This window comes from Dermacentor albipictus, chromosome 1 (genome assembly GCF_038994185.2).
Source record: "Dermacentor albipictus isolate Rhodes 1998 colony chromosome 1, USDA_Dalb.pri_finalv2, whole genome shotgun sequence".
NCBI lineage: Eukaryota > Metazoa > Arthropoda > Arachnida > Ixodida > Ixodidae > Dermacentor > Dermacentor albipictus.
The window spans coordinates 133,638,564-133,656,438 of NC_091821.1; positions in this window are offsets into that span (position 1 = coordinate 133,638,564).

A 17,875-nucleotide genomic window follows, 5' to 3' on the forward strand; every position below is an offset into this window, starting at 1 on the left:
ACAACGGCGGAGAACTTGCTTGCTATCCCTACAAGATTACCACTCAGGTGTGCAAAGTGTGTCACCAAATTGGTCACCGATCGGACGTCTGTCCCCAGCCGGACATTCCAGTGTGCCGTATATGTGGACAACGGGACCCTGTAGCCGGACATGAGTGTGCTCCCAATGGTGCAGCCTGTGGGGAGGGTCACATGACAGGAGACCGAAGTTGTAAAAAGCGTCTCAAACCCCAAAGCAAAAGAACGCCGAGGACTGGCGTTCAACGGACTACCCGGAAGGACAGCTCAACGAAGCCACCTCAACGCCTACGTTGGTTCAGTTCCGATGATGGAGAATCCGCATCCGATTCCTCGCCGGAGGTATCGGAGACTCGCCGTCGATCCAGGTCAAGATCGCGGACCCGAAAGAACTCCAATCCCAAAAACCCACCTCATTACCAATCACCAAAACCACCTAAATCGGGGGCTTTCGGCACTGTGACCAAGCAAGTGCCACAAGATAACACGGTAAGCTGGGCACGAGTCGTTTCTCCTACTGCTCCTATAACAGAAAATCCCGAATATCGGAAGATCGTTAACGAGAACAAGCTCCTCCGCGAGAGCTTGGCAGAAATTAAGCGAGAGTTGGCCTCCCTCAAAGCTAGTCGCTGTACCGAAACGAACAAAACAACACATACTAAAGCAGCAGGCATGCCTCTCGAGGTTATAACGACGCCGAATTCTGTGGAAGTTACACTCCAACAAGTTGTGCATCAATTACAAACTATGCAAAATTTTCAGCAGCAGATGTACGCAGAATTTCAAAGCCTAAAAACTTACGTCGATGAATCTGTGGCCAGTGCAAAGAGCGCGGCTCGTAAGCGAGCCAGCATTAGCCCCAGCGCTCAATCTAACCGCCGTCCGCGACCCATATCGACCTCGGACAGCGAAAGCACTATTCATGGCGAGTAGAACGCGAGTACATCACGAATATCTCGAAATTTGGCAATGGAACTGCCGCACCTTCCACAAACGTGCGGCAGCTCTACAACAATACATTAACACGGTGCCAGTCAAACCTGATGTTATTTGTTTGCAAGAGATCGGTAACAAGCCAGTCAGATTGACTGGCTACTACACGATAACCCACCCAGACTACCCTAAGGTCGCGACGATGGTGCTCAAGGACATAGCAATCAGTATAGATTATCTGGCGACTAGCAGCATCAATCATCAAATTGTAACAATACTACCGCAGAAGCGTAGCAAGGCAAAAACAATAATCACGAACGTGTATAGCCCCCCTAAAGAAAGGAGGGCCGATTTCGAGGCCATCATTCGGTACGTCATGTGTCACTCCGGCACCCAGGATAGACTACTGCTTCTTGGGGACTTCAATGCTCCTCACACCAGCTGGGGTTACCGAACAGACACCCCCAAAGGCCGAGAGCTCGAGCGAGCGACCGAAGCATATGATCTCCAACTCATAATTCTCCCTCAAAACCCGACAAGATTAGGTAACAGCGTCAGTGCAGACACCTTTCCAGATCTCACATTCACAAATAATGTCAACGAGGTATTCTGGACCAATCTAGGAGAGAATCTAGGCAGTGACCATTTCATTATCAGTGTGTCGGTAGGCTCCCCGAAAATTCGGCGACCCTGTGGCCAGGTGGTAATCACGAACTGGGTAAACTATCGCAAAATCCCCATGCCGGAGATATCACCTGAAAACGCTGAAGAGTGGGCAAAACACATTCGAGACGCTCATAAAGCAACATCTAAGCGGCTAGCGCTCACAGCGGAAACGCCGGTAGTTGACAACCATCTGCTACATATGTGGGAAGCCAGAAGGGGGCTAACTAAACGATGGAAAAAACAGCGACTTAATCGCAAACTGCGCCACAGAATTGCTGAAATATCAGAGCGGGCAAACGCTTACGCACAGCAGTTAGAGACAGCGAGTTGGGCGAGCTTTTGCGACTCACTTCGCGAAACGTTACACACCTCCAAGACATGGGCGATACTTCGCAGCATAATGGAACCAGGAAAAACAAAAACGGCCAATAACCGCACTCTTCAAAAACTTGCCGGAGAATTTTCAGGAACAGATCAGGCCCTCCTCACTAAGCTTAAAGAGAAGTACGTAGGAGCAGTAATCACTCCCCCATGCACCTTGCCATACCAAGGGCAAGAAAACGCGGTGCTAGACGCTCCGATAACTAAGGCAGAACTCTTCGCGGCAGCGCAAGCTGCGAAGAGAAATACTGCTCCAGGACCAGATCAGCTCACAAATGCTATGATCCGGAACCTGAGCGACGAACACCTAGAACAGCTTACCAGGTATTTTAATGAACAAATATGGGAGAGGGGCGTAGTTCCACAACAGTGGAAGGAGGCCAAAATCGTGCTTATTCCGAAAGCAGGAAAACCTCATGATCTACAAAATCTCAGGCCGATATCACTAACCTCCTGTCTTGGCAAATTATTTGAGAAGGTGATCCACACACGTCTCACTTCTTACATTGAAGACCGCAACCTATTTCCCACTAACATATTCGGCTTTCGCCAGCATCTGTCGACACAAGATGTTTTCCTGCTACTTCGCGAAGAAGTTCTATGCAACACCACGGTTGGTGCGGAACATCTCGTCCTGGCTCTTGATTTAAAAAGCGCATTTGACACTATTTCACATGAACTTATCTTATCTGAGCTAAGTGACATCGGTTGTGGACAAAGAATCTATGATTACGCCCGCTCTTTCCTGACCTCTCGCATCGCGACAATAGGCATTGGCACTACGCGCTCAGACCCTTTTCCCATGCCCAATAGAGGTACACCGCAAGGGGCGATACTCTCCCCCCTTCTTTTCAATATCGGTATGAGACGCTTAGCCAAATCACTCGACGTCATACCTGGGCTAGGGTACGCAATATATGCAGACGATATTACCCTATGGGCAACCAGCGGCTCGTTAAGACACAAAGAAGAAATCCTGCAAGAAGCAGCGACCGTTGTTGAAACCTTCGCTCGCAGCAGTGGAATGAGCTGCGCTCCCGATAAATCAGAATTTATCAGGATACGAGGGCGAGGCCGTCAAACTCACGAGCCGGTGAACCTCTTTCTAGGAGACAGCCAGATAAAGGAAGTCCAAAAAATGCGAATCCTCGGACTGTGGCTGCAAAGCAACAAACGAGTAGACCACACCATTAAAACCCTTAGGACTACGGTGAAACAGATCTCTCGTATGATCCGTAGAGTAACTTATCACCGAAAAGGTTTCAAGGAAACAGAGACGATCCGGCTCGTTCAGGCTTTTGTGCTAAGTCGTCTCACATATAGCCTCCCTTTCCAGGACCCCACGAAAACAGAACTAAAGGCCCTAGATGCGTTGATTAGAACGTCGTACAAAGCGGCTCTTGGCCTACCACAGGGAACCTCTACTGAACGCCTGCTGGCCCTCGGGATTCACAATAACTACGAGGAGCTACGGGCAGCGACGCTCATATCTCAACGGGAGCGGCTTAGCTTAACCACCTCTGGCAGAAAATTACTTTGCCGCGTGGGTTACCCTACTCATCCACAGTATGCGGGAGAAGAACTCGAATCTCTGACCAGAGTCCTTCGTGAAAGGATCATGGTAGCCCCAATCCCTAAGAACATGAGTCCAAAATACCACCAGGGACGTAGAAATGCTCGAGCTCGAAAGTTAATGCAGCAATTCGATGGAAACCCGGATACAGTCTACACAGATGTCGCTCGATGTGGTGTTGACAAATACGCCCTCGCAGTGGTAGGAGCGGCCGCAAATCAAGGGCTTGTGACTTGTGCCACGGCTAGAGCTGCATCTGCGAATACCGCAGAAGCTTCAGCCATCGCGCTAGCTATTAAAACTAAGGACGCTCTGGGACAATCGTCGATAACTCTTACAGATTCCCAAGTCGCATGTAGACTATTCCTCACCGGGAGGCTACCACACAGCACCACTCACCTATTAGGATCCAACCTAACGCAGAAACACATGATCATCTGGTGCCCGGGTCACGCAGGACTCGAGGGCAATGAGAGAGCGGACGGCGCAGCTCGTGCTTTTGTCAACCCAGCGGCCGACCACTCTGACGAAAACCCCTTTTTACCACGAGACATCCTTGAGCACCAGCGGCGCGAGCGAAGAAAGTACAGTCCACCACACCCTGACCTATCCAGGCAGGACTCTTATGACTGGCGCCGAATACAGACGCACACATTTCCAAACCTTTATTTGAAAAATGCCATTCACCCAACGCTGTACAGCGCTCGCTGTCCTTGGTGCGGAGGCCGGCCAACTCTCGCCCACATTACGTGGGACTGCCAGAACAGGCCACCCAAAATTAATACTCCAAAAATAGCCGGCAAACTTTCCGGAAGGGAGCAGTGGGAGACTTGGCTCGCCAGCGAGGATCGGGAGATGCAACTAGCGCTTCTCGACCAAGCACGGCGGACCGCTCAAGCCAGTGGGGCCCTGGACTAGGGGCTCCACCCACTCGCTTTCTGCATTTTTTTTTTCTCTTTTAAATAAACGTTTTGATATATTCCCGGGTTTTCAACCGTCTCTCGTGCTGCTGCTTTAGGACTCTGGGAAATATTTCGATAAAAGGCAGTAAGACACCCTATAGAGCGCTTCAGTGAGTAACTTTCTACAAAGGCTGTAATGAACCTACACAGAATAAACATATATATCGCTTGTCACTCAGAACATTGCTTCGTACTTCTAATAAATATAAATGCCGTGCCCCGCATACTTTACCGAGGATACCGAGGGAAAACAACTAAATACCGTGTATAACGCATAAATATTGGGTGAAAGCGACTATTCAGTAACTGTTTCGAGGGCACATAAGCAAGCAACACATTGCGAATTTTCACTACGTCACCAAAAGCGGCCCTCCTTTTTTCAAAATACGAAATATCTGCTATATTTTCTCCTGCTGTGAAGCAAGTAATAGTGTATTTCCAATTTAGAAACAGCCTGCAAATGAAATCGCCAACGTCAGAAATCACACATGCCTTTAGAAAAAATTCAAGTGAGCGTTCTATAGGTATTGAAATGGCTCTACACGTTCGACCAAGCTCATTTTCATGATCATATCTACAAGTCTTGATTGCACAGTGAAATTCGACAGTTATACCTGTAAGAGATTTGATTAGATTTCTGATGGCGATAAGATACTGAGACTGCAACGCTATGCAGGCTATCTCCGGACAGAGACAAATAGTTCCAGCATTTGATAATCCAACGATTTCATGCCGTAAGGCGCGCCAGTCGTTGAGCGCGCCTGATCATAATAATTTATGTGGTCTTCCCCCTTGCCCTCAAGTTAAATGTAGCATGCTGATTCGAATGCGGATATCGGTCCCAAAAAACTGGGCGTCATGCAAGTTGCGCAAAGTTGACATTTGTTAGAGTGGGCACTGCCCAGCGCCAGGCGTGCATGGCGAATCCTGCGCGTAGTCCGCTACAGGGCGTCCCGAGAAAGCACAGGAAACAATCCTCACTGTCCATGCAGGGGATGCGTAGTAAAGAAGAGCATTATTCTTGTGGTCACTATAAGAAAAACAAAACTTTAGCTTCAGCTCTACTTTTGTGACCGCTTTCAAAAGGGGGTGGGTGGGTCAAATGACATACTTTGCCCTTCCGCCCCCCCCTTTCTCCCAATTTTTAAAGTGGGGGGGAAAGTGCGTGCCTTGCTCCCCTGGTAGATACGTCTATGATTACGATTACGTAAGCTGCAGTTGCCGGGAAGCGTGAGACGCAGTCAGGGATGTTTGAATGCTATCGCGTTCCGCTCTTAAAGGCGAAGCGCCCTCCAATTTATTTTATCGTCTTCCTTTTAGGGACCTTGTTTTTCTATCTGTTGTTCTTTTTTTCTTCTCCGCATTTACGACACTTGGAAAGAGAAATAAAAGAAACTTCGTAACCAAGTATTTCCTTCCGGGGCATCACAGGAAGCTAACCGTAGAGAAATATTCTGAACGAAGGTTGATTACGTGCTCCACCATCTCCTTTCTTTTCTTCTCTCTCATTTAAATTCGGCAGCCTTAAAATGTTACTCTTTTTTCTGTTCGTCAGCCTTCTCATCTTTCGTCTCGTAAGTGGAGCGTAGAAAATACTTTTAAGTACCTATAATCGTCTATAATCACTCTGAACAGTAAATTTTATGATGTATTATTTATTTATTTATTTTACCCTCAGGGTTTTAACATTACAAAGGGGGGGGGGCATATTACAGGCCAAAGTTGGAAAAAGAAACAGTCGATACAATAACAATAAGGAGCAGGAACAATCGACAAATTAATACAAAATATGTACAGTTGCAATTAAGAAGACCCAGAGTAATTTCAAGATCTAAAAATAAAAAACAAACAGGCTAAATAGACGAACAAAACTGACTACACATAATCAGACAGCGTTAAGCATGTTATTAAAAAAAGCTCTCAACGCGTGATGTATCCGTAATAGCAGCAGCTGCTCCTGGCAGCTGAGTCCATTCGAAGGTCGTCCGAGGTAAAAGTGCATGTGAATAGGCCACTGTTCTGCAACGAGGAACATCAACTTTTTGTAGGTGATCGATTCTAGCTGATATAAAAGGAGGGGTTTTAATGAGATGTTCACGAAGATGATTGTTGTGATAAAAAATTTTATGAAAGAGGGTGAGGCCGGGCTATATTACGCCGAATAGTAAGTTCCGCAAGGTTAAGCCGTGACTTCGTCATGATAACACTGGCTGTGTGGTCATAATTGAGTGAGATGAAGCGAATGAAACGATTCTGCACTGTTTCAAGTTCGTTTATCAGTGTAGTACCACCGCGATCCCAGATTGGTGATGCATATTGAAGTGGCGGACGGATGTAGGTGGTGTACAGAAGCTTTTTAAGTGATGGTGGTGCCATATAGAAATTTCTTCGAAAGTTTCTTCGAAAGTTTCTTCGAAAACGGTTAGCTTTGACGATGATGTACCTCACATGATGTTTCCATGATAGGTTACTACAGATATGAACACCAAGACATTTGTAAGATGAAACAAAGTCAAGAGATGCATTAGCAAGATGATAGTGTGGACATGCGAATGAGGTGCAAGATACGTGCATTTATTTGCATGTTGACATGTTTAATTCCATGTTCCACGTTTGACACTAAGCAAGTGTGTTATTTAAATTGGTCTGGAGTAAGCCAACATCATCTTAGTTATCTATTTTCTGGTAAATTACACAGTCATCTGCGAATAAGCAAGCCTTTGGGGAAATGTTGCTGGGTAGGTCATTCATGAAAATTAAGAAAAGTAAGGGTCCCACTACAGACCCGTGGGACATACCCGATAGCACTGTTCGGACTGGGGAATCAAAAATATTAATAGAAACAAACTGAGTACGGTTAGAAAGTTTGAATCCAGTTAAGCACACTAGGATCTATATTTAATTGGCCAAGCTTAAAAAATATTAACTGATGACTAACCTTGTAAAATGCTTTAGAGTAATCTAATAAAATACAATCAGTTGAAAATCCAGAATTGAGCAAATGATGCAAGTCATTAATAAAGACCAGAATCTGCGTTTCGCAAGAAAAATTCCTGCAGAAACCATGTTGTGAGGGTGTAAAAATCTGGTTCGACTCAAGAAAATTAACAAGGTGAGTGAATATAATGTGTTCAAAAACTTTACATGCAACAAATGTGAGTGAAATCGGACGGAAATTTGATGCATTGTGTGTTACCCCACACTTGTGAACTGGAACAATCTTCCCTACCAGCCAGTCTTCCGAAAGGTTAGAATGCTGCAGGGACTGTACAAAAATGCATGCCAGAATGATAGAACAGTATTCAATAGTGTTTTTCAAGAATTTTGTACTGATGCTCTCAACGCCACATGATGATAAATTTTTAAGTGTCTTAATTACGGCGCGAATACCTTCAGACGTAATAAAAATGGTGTGCATGGGCAAGTAATGAGGTAATGTCAAGGTATGTTTTTCATAGGTACCTACTGGGCGAGAAAAAGCTTTTATAAATGTCTCATTTAGTACAGACGTGCATTCTACGTACATCAGGTACTGGTTGTCGTTCCGTCGTTTGCAAATTCATTGCGCTGTGTTCCTGCATGACACTCCAAAATTTTCTAGAATTATTTGTTAGCAAAGCTGAAAGGGTGTGTTTAAAGAAAAAAAAATTCCTCGTTTCATTTAAGATAAGCAAGTTGTGGTTGCAGATTTATAGGATGAGCAACGCTCATCAGACCGAGATTTGAGAGCAGCGCGATAGAGCGTTTTTCTTACGGTTTGAAAAACGGTTTATGTATCTGTTGTACCACGGGGCACTCGTATTCTAAGAAACTTTCTTGATAGGAATGTATTTAAAAGTTAGTTCGGAAATTTTCGTTTTGAATAAGTTTCAGTAGCTTTGCACAGATCGTTCAAGGTAGTCGATCAAAAATACATCTAAAAAGGAGCGCCATTCATTGTTAATCGCGTCGAAATCAGCTTTTTTATAATCGCGTGTTGTTCTAAGATGCTTACGTGCGCCTGAGAATGGCAGTGAAATCTTTGCTTGAATAATTTCATGATCAGTGACACCGGGCGTATTAGACACAAAAGATATCATTTCCGGCGATGATGTCAAAAGAAGGTCAAGAATTGATGTATTATTTGTAACGCGTGTAGGAAACTGAACCAGCTGTGTCAAACCAAAATCAGAACAGATGTGAAGTAATTGGTCCTCTTCGGCCGAGTTAGGCGACGAATATGAGTACGAATCAGACTAGTGTTAGGAAAGTTGAAATCATCTAACAGAATGACCGGCCCTCTGGGAAGCGTGATGTTCACGTGATTAAGGCAATCATGAAGGTCTTCAAGAGAATTGGAACACAGAGAAGGCAAGGCGATAGCACACACCAGTGATTTTTTTTTTTCTTAAAGCCAAGTCCAGGCAACACCATGTTGCCTCCAAACTAAACTTTATAACAACAGCGTAGCTTTCAATTTCCATGTTTATAGCAAGAACACCACCACCTCATCGATTAGGCCTATCACACGAAATATTTTTTTTTTCACAGCAAAACAGCTCTTCTTTAGTATTTTATCAGAAAGCCAGGTTTCGGTTAACGTGACGATATCAGCATTATAATCGTTAATCACTGCACACACTTCATCTGTCTTAGACAAAAGGCTGCGAACGTTAGCAGAGAGCACGATCTAGTTGCTATTGTTAGCGGCCACCCCTGGCTTTCTCCTAGCTTCCCGAGGAAGCAAATGCGCGACCGGAACAAAGTTGCCACGGAGAGGAGTTAGCGGCATTAGTTGCGCGTCTGGATGGTCCTACTTCATATGCTTCGTCAGCACTGCAGTCATAGCAGTAGCACTTTTCATTAGCGATTAATTTGTTATACCGCAGTTTGAAAGGGCAGGTAAGTGCCTTGTAATAATTGGTTAGTTTTTCTGTAACACGACCAGTGTTGGCTTAAAAATCCTCCCGCATGACCACCTTGTTTTCTTTGAGCGTGTGACGCTTCGAAAAAACCGTTTCTTTTGTTTTGTATAGGCGGAAAGTTTTGCTATAATCGGTCGAGCTTAGTTAGCGGAAGATTTCCCAATTCTGTGCGCGTGCGTAGTGTTATCGCCAGATAAGGTTAGTTCGAGAGACTGGTGGATTAAACGTAAAACATTTTCTTCTGTCTGCTGTGCCGTTTCAGAAGCGTTGTCAAGGATTCAAAAATCTAGATTGTCCCTCCGAGAGCGATCTTCTGCTTGATTGAGACGAGCGCATAGACTGAGCGCCTCGCTTTGCACTTGCTCAGTTAGTTGACGCGTTGTTGTTAGTTCACACTGTACATTATCCAAATTAGATGTCCGCTTTTCGACAGTTTCTAGGCGCGTAACTATGGTAGAAATATTTTTAGTAAGCGATTGTTGCTGACTCAAGCTCTAGGATATCACTCGACATCGTCATCTGTGTGGCTTCAATGAGAATGGAGCGTTCATGCATGTCTTTAATCAATTTGCGCACCTCCGTAAGCTGCGGACCCGGATTCCGCTCAACATCACCGCATATTAACAGCAACAATTCACACTAAGGCACTAAGTAATGGCTTACTGTTTGTGGCATATTACTTCTGATATGTGCTCCACAATGAGGTTCTTTTTAAAGATGTTTGTGGCATGAAGAATAGCATGCGTATCGTTTTTTTTTTTTCTTTTAGTCTTCTGGTGCAACTCAGGGGCTACGTCAATTTAAAAAAAAAAGAAAGATCAATTTATGCTGTTTTCCTGTAATAGTTCACAGGTTATACAAACGAACATAAACGGGTTCAAACCGGTTTGGGGGGCAATTTTTTCTCTCCATAGTTTATTCGAAAGTGAACCTTTTTCGCTCGACCATAACGAAATACGGAACGAAAAAAGTTTCAGTTTATCAATCTGGGCAACGTTAGTAATGCAAATTTGATTTCAGAATAGTTGACTGTTGAGGAATTCGTGCAGCAACGCAGTAACATATGGACGGTGCTGGGATTCAAGCTGAGAACTGATGCTGTAGCTAGTTAAGAAGCAAAGAAGCGAGCGCTAACGACGTCATTTGGCGCCACCTGCTTCGCCATTAGCGTTGCACAGCGTGCGTCTCTCTCTCTCTCTCCCTTCATTTCCTCTCGCATATCTCTTACCTTCCTTGGCGATCGCGAATGTGCTTCCCGGTGTCTCTTACTTTCGACTGCGCCGTGCTTGGTGAAGCGAACCTTTCTTTCACTTGGCCTGTGACAAACGAGCTTGAGCGCTAGTTCGGACAGCGTAATGCACAATTGCCCTAATTTGCCAAAATTCGCGCGGAACATTGTATGGTATGGAGCGGGCGCTAGTCATAGTGGAATATCGCCTCTATCGAAAATCTGGGTGGTGCTTCGTCGAGCATTAAATTGGCCATTTCATCGATTGCCTACATCCCAAAGCACTTAACGAAACGCGCACCGACGCCAAGGCACGATTCGCTCCGTATGCCGCAACGCAGTTAATTGGGAGAACCTTCAGCAGCTCAACAGCCGCTATGCTCGAATAATTGAACGTACTATTGTAGAAGCTCGCGCCTGTTTCTACGGCCTGGGAGACGCGTCGCGTGCAGTCGGTTTCAAGGAAAGGTCATCGCTTCGCTTTCCACGACTGCAGAAGTGGGCAGAACGCTTCGTATGACGTGACTATCAAACTTTACGGAGAAGAGGAAGAAGAAAAATAAAATTCTGCTATTTCATTTTTTGAACCGAAGTAGGTTGCCGCAGTAGCGGCCGCCGCTGAGTGCCATAGGAACAAGATCAGTAGATGCAAATAGGTTAGCAATTATATGACATTGGAATGTTTGTTATATCCATGTAATATGAGTACAGTTCGTCACATCTCGACAAGAGACGCGCAGCGAATTTCAGCGACAAACGTGCCCTGAAACCGTCTGCCTATGCGACGGAACTGATAATTTAAATGCTGACCGCAGTATCGAGACCTTCATGGGGCCATATAAGCGTCTCGCGTGGCAAAACACGTGCGTCGCAAAGAGTTAAAAATGGGCGTTCGGCGACGAACGCGCCCCGCAACTCGGTTGTGTGAGAGCCCTTAGCGGAGCAAGTCCGAGTGCGAAAACAGGGGAAATTGCCAAAGAAGGCCGCATAGAGGGCATTTTGGTTTAAAGGAATGATGCGCTTGGCGAGCGCCGGCAGTGGCGTTAATTATACAGGAGTCGCATCTCGATGATGCACTATAGATGACGGCGAGAGAAGACCATCGGCGTTTGCGGAATAATTTTTTTTTTTACTGAATTCACTAAGTTCAATCAACAACCTAGAGCGCTCCGTCGAATTCTTTTGCCGTCGATGCAGTCATATCGTTCCTGATTAAGACATGAGCGCTTTTCACACACACTACTGAAGCATAACGTTTAGCCATGAGAACGCTCACGTATGTAGGGTGCGTTAAGGATTCATGAAATATTTACAAAACTGATTTGATGCACGAGCGAGGGGAGCATATATATGCTGGCGTATGCTGTCTGAAAGAACTCCAATCCAAGGAAATGGCACGAGTGCGTCGGCACTTGTGCCATCTGTCATTCCGCGACGTGTATCGTCGTTTTCTTTTTCGTTTTCTTGTTTTTTTTTTCGTGGAGGTAACAGATGCCGCCATCATTCCGTTGCCGTTCCTGTGCGTGACCGTAAGTTTGGCCTTCATTTCTCGATATCGAGAACTAGGGCGCTACAACGCCAAGCTGTTCCAACCTCTTCTATTTCAATTCTGCGACCAGCCCTCGAGGATTCGTCAAAAATTGTTCGGCCCATCCCCACTTCGTCTCTCCGTGACCAGACGTCACGAAAACAGCAAAGATCTGATGCGATATGTGCTCACTGATTGTGCATGATAAGACCGAACGAAAGAAAAATTTACTGGTGATCATGATACTCCCTAATGCGAAATTTGAGCGCAGCTGTATACGTGTATACGCAGCTGTATGCGCGTGGGTGACGCGTGGGCGCGATTCACAGCAGCCGCCGCGGACAGCCCTACCCTCACGCAGCGCTTTGTTTCCATACAGACGGCGCCTGCTACTCGGATCTCGTAGCCATCGTCACCACAAAGCACGTCTTGCGCGGCACTACGCTTTTCTTCTCTAGCTTCCGCCATAACCTCCTCCTCTGCTTTGGGCCTCATGGTACTGCTACACTCTCCTCCTCCGCTTTCCTCCTCGCGATCTCTTCGCTATCGCAGTCTTTCATCACCCGCTGCGCTGCGCGTTCGCTTTCATTCTTCGCTGTGTTCGTTTGCTCGGTTATGAGGGACAACGCCGCAGGAACGGCCGCCTAAGAGCTGCGCTTTAGAAATAATTATTTATGATTTGACGCCTTTTTCGTCATTAGCCTTCTGCTAGTGGCCAAAGAGAGAAAGGGAGAGAGAGAGAGAAGTCATAATGGAGAGGCAGGGAGCTTAACAAGGCCGACCCCGGTAGTCTACCCTGCGCTGGGGAAGGGGGAAAGGGGACTGAAAGAGGTGAAGAAAGAAGTTAACAGTTTTCACTGTTACACACACAAGCGTTCATCGCTGAGTCAGTCAGGGGCGGTCGTACAGGCTGGTGCATTGTCATTTGGCCTCTTGCACGAGACACCTCGGAAATGGCTTATGTTTTGCAACTCTAAGGCAGCACTTCGGAGTCTACATTTTCCCCTATATCAGAGGGACCATGAGCAGCTGGTATATAAGAGAGGACCACCATCAAACTATCGTTGAAAGGCATGAAATTGTATTTCAGTGGCTGCCTGGATATAGCAGCATTGCTGGGGATGACCTCGCCGACGAAGCGGCCCGGTCTGCCCATGTAGAAACACGACCAGTTCCGATCCCCTTATCCAGAACCGGCGCTGCAAAAAAGCTTCATTCCGTGGCTAAAGCTATGACCAACAAATATTGGTCTTCTCCCAACCTCCCTGTCTCAGCTTCATACACTTGATCTATACCTAAAGCTACAAGTGCCATCAAAAGTTTCTCGCTGTGAGGCTACAGTGTTGTGCCGCCTCTGGCCCGCGGGAAGCATTGATAAGGGTCCGCTTGTTCCCGGCAGGAATGGGGGAACCGCCCATGTTGCGACTCTTGTGGAACGACAGAAACGATTTGAACCTATCTTATGTCTCTGTCCCCAATACGACGTCGAGCGTAAACTTCTCCGGGTGGAATTGAACCAGCTGGACTGTAGACCATTTTCGAAAATGTAGATCCTTGGACCGCGGCCGTACGCATCCATTGCACAGAGAACCACAACAGCATTATTGCAGTACCTCAAGCCTACAGGTCATGGCGACCAGTTTTAAACTCTGTGCGTACCTTGAATTCTCCGCCAAACTGTGTTCTCTGCCTCTCTTTTCATCCATATATTTCTTTGCCCCAGGGCAGGGAAGCAAACCAGACTTGCGTTTGGGTATAGCTATTTGTTGGGCGTGTTGGTAAATTGAAAGCATATGTAGCGCCAGCAAACAAGGACGTAAGGGAGACGACAACACAATGCGCTACTCTCTTCTCTGCCTTTTCTCTCCTCTATTTCTCTCTGTATATATATATATATATATATATATATATATATATATATATATATATATATATATATATATATATATATATATATATATATATATATATATATATATATATATATATATAAAACAAGTTCGCCAGCTCGCTGTGCCCTTCCCTGTTCCCAGAAGCAACGGAAAGGCTTATATCCTAAATTATAGCTCCGCTTATCCACCTTCACCAGATTCATCTCGCCTCGCTGCTCGGTTCGTCGAGTCGGAATTGCATGAACATCGCCAACAGCGGCGACGCCGCGGCGCTGTGTGGCGACCGCGCGACGGGAAACGATCTCGACGACTGCTCCGATGAGAGAGGGCTCGGAGCGCCTGAGTGCGCTCGACGCGCGAGGAGAGCGATTGAAAAGAAACCGCCCAATAAATGGCGCTTCGAAACGACCAGCCTCACCCGCGCTCGTGCACGACGAGCTATTCCGGGAGGAAAGTAAAAATGAAAAAGAATCAGTACCGCACCACAAGCAGAGGTAACAAAGAAGTGTAAAGGCAAGAAATAGGGGGTAAATATAAGTAGTGGCAATGAGGCTTGCGATTGCATAGACCACCTGGCTATGCTGCGTTGGTGTAAAGGGATAAAGAGAGTTGAAGAGAGTGTGGTTAGCCAGTGCATAGACAACCTGGTTGTCTATGCACTGGCTAACCACCATAGCCACTGGCTACCACCATAGCAGCTGACCAGCGAAGCTGCTATGGTGGTATAAATTGTCTTAGTATAGAGTTTTGTTGGTATGTGACTATACATATAATTATGTATACGTAATTTATGCAAAATACAAAGTAATATCAGGCGCGCACTACGTCACGCATTACGTCATGCATACACAGAGCTACCGCCTAAGGGCTTTTACGAGGCCGCTGTAATGATACAGGTGTTGTCGACGCTGCTGCGACGGAGCGCCGTTTAGACGTCAAACCGAGACTCGACGCGAGCAACGATATGCGTTGACCGGGGTGCAGTCCAAAGGAGTGCACGAAACAAAATTTGTTTGTTTGTCATTTGCCATTGAGCATACTTGCTAGGTAATCAGCTGAATGAAACTTAAATGAACTAGAGTTTTATTCTAGTGGGAAAACATGGGGTTGCATACGTCCCTTTCCCTTCTGCGGAAGCCGATGTATTGACAGAAGACTGGAATTCCACAATATTTACAGCTTCACTGTGAACTACGCAATTATGAAAAGTAAATGATACGCAGCGTAATGTTAGAGTCGTCTTAGCGGCTAACGGCCATATAATTTGTTTCGGAATAGTTTCGATAAAACTAGAGTTACCGCCGCTTTCTGTAACCATACTCCCTCCGTAGATGCCAATGTATTGACAGCAGACGCGAATTGTGTATGATTGTGTATTGAGCAGCGGTCAATTTCAGTGGGTATGATTTTTTTCAATATACCTACATTAGATTGAGAGCTACGGAGCATTGGCGAAAAAGTTGGCTTTGCCGCGAAGCGTTATCTGTTCGCCGCCAGGATTTCTCCGGAGGGGAGCCATAGACAGCTTCGCTGTAAAAGCAGGGATGTTAGTCAATTAATGGGCCACCTGGCTATGTTGTGCTGGTGTAGAAGCGTTAAAGGAATTAAATAGGGTAATAAATGAGATGGGAAGGCAGGGAGGTGAACCAGAAGATAAGCTGCGGGTTTGCTAGCGTACGCCTGGGAGGGTTAAGGGGGGAACAGACGAGCCACTTCATTCCGACATTCAGCACCATAAGTACAACGACGTTGAATAGGGTAGGCGAGAAGCCGCAGAATGCTCGACGGAGGCCAAGATGATGGGAATTCAAGGTGATGCAAGGAGAGACGAGACGGAATAAAGGAGAGAGAGATGGAACAAAAAGAAATGTGCTCACGAGCAAGATCAAACGAGCAACCGCAGTTAAACTGAATCAGAAAGTGCGCGCGTCCTAAAGAAGTGATTCAGATGACGTCTTGGTCCAGCAAAGACAGCTAGGCGATAATATGCCTGGCCGCAGCAATTTTAGCCAGATAACGGTGGTCAGTTTGATGAAAATTGTGTAAAAAACGTTTTGTGCGAGGCGCTTTCGCTCGTCTTTTTTTTTTTTTTGAGATGAATATTAGGAGAGGTTGGCGCCTTTATGGTGGCACCGGCTACTCCTTGTCACTTGGCAAAGGAAACTAATTTGCGTAAAAAGGGAGAATAGCGACACGAAATATGGCACTCAGTAGAACACTGAATGAATAAAAAATATACAGTCCAACAGTACATGAGTCCCAAAGTTCTGTGCATTAGTTCAGTCCACGTACTGTCAGGATTGGGGGCTCAATCCCATCGCTCGTGGTCCTTTGCAAAGATTGGAGTACGGCATGAATTCGAAGGTAGCTGGCCCATTCCGTCGTCCAACTTATTTACGCTGAGGTCGTTGGTGAAGTGAAGAACTGCTTCTCATCGAGAACGAGGAAAATTGGTTTATTTACAGAAATTAAATCAGTCTAACATGACTGCTTGAGAAAAAGAGTATCAGTCCAACATGACTGCATGAGAGAAGTGAATCAGTCTAACATGACTGCTCAAGAGAAGTGTATCAGTCTAACATGACTGCTCAAGAGAAGTGTCACCAGCATTCGCACAACAACAGTTTTTATACACTCGGTCCGCCGGCCATACGAGGCGGTGACTGTTCGTTTACTCATCACCAACTCGCCGCTGCTCCGCAGATCAGTTTACGTACACAAAGGCAACCGCGTTCTGATGCCCGACGCCGGCGTTGTAGGGATGCCGTTCCGGGAAGTATCGGCGCCCATCGTGAGTAGCTCGTTGTCTTGCGTCTGGACGAGCATGAGAAGCACCAAAATACGGCTTCCCCACGGCAGCTTGTCCATGCGTGTCATATCAGGTCCACGTTGGGGAACTCCGGAACCATTGTTCACACACCGAACTCGTTCCGTCACAATGTCGATGGGGCTGGAGGAAGGAGGCGGTTTTCAGCACAAAGGCCGCTTCTTCGAACGCCTCCTAGCTGCAGCGACGGTGAGAGGGAGATGCGCGTCGTGTCGCCCTGTCGTAACTGTGTGGCAATCTTGTTTTGCAGCTCGCCATTCTTAACAGCGCAAAGGCCGCTTCTTCGAACGCCTCCTAGCTGTAGCGACGGAGAGTGCGGAATGCGCGTCTTGCCCCCTTGTCGTAATTGGGTGGCAATTTTGCCTTGTAGCTCGCCATTCTTAACAGTACGCATATATAAAGTCAGATATTTAGAACAGCCATAACACACAACACATGTAATGCACTGCAAGTACAGAACAGAATTATACATATTGCATAAAAGTTGCGATCGCCACATAAAGCAATTATGAATCACGAACAAAGTTTATGTTACACATTTAGCGCATTCGGATCATCTGATACCTAATATTTTCCCAAAATGTTGGTCTCCTCTAAAAACTTTTTCAGAGCAAGAAGCGCTCCTTGTTGAAGGTCGGCAGTTGGTCATGGGCCAAGTATTTTTTTTTTGCAGTGAATGTTCTTCTGTCTAATATGTAATTATGTTTATATGTAGACACCACCCATACGTCGTAAGTAAAGCTATAAATATAGAAAACGTGGAAAGAGGCACACGTAAGTCATGAAAAACACGCTGAGCTCCACTTATTACGTGCGCTGGACATGCATAAGAGGCTATATAGGCCCTGCGCTTCTGCCCCCACTTTCCTCGTGTTACTGATACTCTTCCATCGTGGCCAGCAGGAGGTGCGTTAAATAAGTATTGCTGCGCGCAATCCTTCCTTATGTCTGGCGATTTCCTCAT